This window comes from Sphaeramia orbicularis, chromosome 22 (assembly GCF_902148855.1).
Source record: "Sphaeramia orbicularis chromosome 22, fSphaOr1.1, whole genome shotgun sequence".
Classification (NCBI taxonomy): domain Eukaryota; kingdom Metazoa; phylum Chordata; class Actinopteri; order Kurtiformes; family Apogonidae; genus Sphaeramia; species Sphaeramia orbicularis.
The window spans coordinates 44,658,896-44,661,563 of NC_043978.1; positions in this window are offsets into that span (position 1 = coordinate 44,658,896).

A 2,668-nucleotide genomic window follows, 5' to 3' on the forward strand; every position below is an offset into this window, starting at 1 on the left:
TAAAAATGACTTTAATAGGTTTATTCATTTGTAAAATAATCTTAATGGATACTGATGAAAGGACAGAAGGAAGGCAAAGAGCTGTGCAATAACCGTAAAAGACGAGAAGATTATGCAGATTAAGGACCAAACTGTTATCTGATATTACAGAGGCTATTTATAGACTTGCCACTCCTTTTATTCTCCCTGTGAACTGCATAAAGTGCTGAGGAAGGTAGGAAAGTCTACAGCTGGGTGAACATACAGTAATTATTGTAAGTTGGAACTAACATTTGACTTCCTTACAGTAATGGTATCATTTAAAGTAAACTTTCTGCACATTATGTTTTCTGTACTGTGTTATAGATACAGTATAGCTGCTCAAAAAGATGAATTCAGACTAGTTCAAACCGGTCATCAACACCACATACACATATTATAATTCACAGGCCATCCGACTACTGAATCACTGACCTCTGAACTGTGATTATCTGTTTCTGTTTGAGATTGTCTGTGCCCTTAAAAAAATCTGGCCTGCACCTCTAAACATATATCATCTCGATTCTGCAGCTGCAAACATCTGTGACATTATGACTTTTACACATATCCACTGCATGTTAATGCAATAATATTTACTCAGTGTCTTACCACTGTGACATTGCACACATAATGGAATGTTTGACTGCACTCTACCTTTTTGTTTATAATACTCACTTTATTTATTTATTTTTTTCTATGCTTAGAGTTAGGTTTATTCCTTTATTTTAGTGTTGCCTAGGTGTTATTTCAGTTGTGTGAGGGGAACTCGCAAAGTAAAAATTTAACTTCTCAGTGTGTTTCTGATGTGTGTATCACAATGAACTTATTGAATCTACAGTCAGCATTACAACAGCACCAAATATCACCACGCCATCCAATGGTCAGCTCTAACAATAGTCCTAGTTTATGAATGGAGATATTATAACAAACTACATTGAAATTAAAAAAGTAAACAGTTAAAAATGTCAAAAACCTGTTTCATCACTTATTCATCACTTCATCAAAGAGTTTTTTCTTCACCATATGTTATATAAAATGTAGTTTTATCATCCTTGTTTCAATGTACTAGATCACAGGTGTCAAACATGCGGCCCGGGGGCCAAATCCGGCCCGCCAAAGGGTCCAGTCTGGCCCTTGGGATGAATTTGTGAAAAGCAAAAATTACACTAAGATATTAACAATCCTTTTAGTTCAGGTTCCACATTCAGACCAATTCAATCTCAAGTGGATCAGACCAGTAAAATACTATCATAATAACATAAAAATAATGACAACTCCAAATGTTTGTAAATGTAAATATTTTCATGTATTTACACTAAAACAAAGCATAATTTTGCAAAAAAAAAAAAAAAAAGTGAATAACCTGAAATGTCTTAAGAGAAGCAAGTACAATTTTAACAATATTCTGCCTATTACTCAATGTTTTGTGTATTTGTAGATCCACTGTGATCTGTAAGTTATAATGTACATGTGTAAATGATACACTAAGGCATAATATTGTTAAAATTACACTTATTTTTTCAGTTTGTTTCTTGTTATTCACACCTTTGGAAGGGATAGTTTGTAGATGTAAACCTGTTCATAATGTAAATTAACTTTTTTTTTTGCTCTATAGAGAAAAGTTTGGAGTTGACACTATTTATATATTATTATGCTATTATTTTACTGGTCCGGCCCATTTCAGGACAAATTTAGCTGAATGTGGCCCCTGAACTAAAATGACATTGACTCCCCTGTACTAGATGATAAATTGCATTCTTCTAAATGTGTATAATGCTGCCTTCTCTGAGGTCTCCAGTGGTTGGAAGTAGTGATGTGACGTTCACGAATGAATCAAATCTTTTAAACGGATCTTTGAAATGAACGATGGGAACCGAGTCTTTGAAAAGAGCCGTTCATTTTCTTTCTTTCTTTCTTTTTTTTTTAAAGGAGGATTAAAATTAAAATAAAAATTGATTGCCTGTCAATTTACCAACATACTATTCTTGTTCTGAGAATTGCACTATAGTTCAGCTATTTAAGTAACTGCTGTGATTAATCACTGTTGTGTTTCGTGCAGTTTTTCCCGTATGTTTACACACATTTATTGTTCTTGTTTTGAGGAGACTAAAATGTTACTTATTTCATAAGAAAATGTTTTATTTTCTTCTTCATTTTTAGGCTACAGACTAGTCCACATAATGTACCATGATATTTTTTGTCAAATTCCAGCATCTGCTTAATGTCACCTCTCATGTCATGTATTTAGCCCACACATTTGAACTAACTATTCTTTTTTATGGTAAGATAATATTTACTGCTGCGCCAATTAAACACCTTTAAAATGTAATGTCAATCATCACACGCAGCCTATTTAGACATTAAAACATTGGTGTTTCAAAATAATGCAAAAAAACATAAAAGAGCCAGTCTTTTGAACGGCTCTTTTCAGTGAACGGCTCCCTTCAAAGAGCCAAAAGTCCCAACACAAGTTGTAAGTCCATTGTATAGTGTTCACGTGCTACGTTTGGCTGCATACCACTGATAAAGCACCCATTCGGATTGGTTAATACGAGATTCCTTATGCCGACGCATCCAATCACAACCTTTGTTTTATCTGGTTGTTGGTATGTTGTCTCCTCCCCCTGTCTGGAGTTGACAGTCTGAAGAG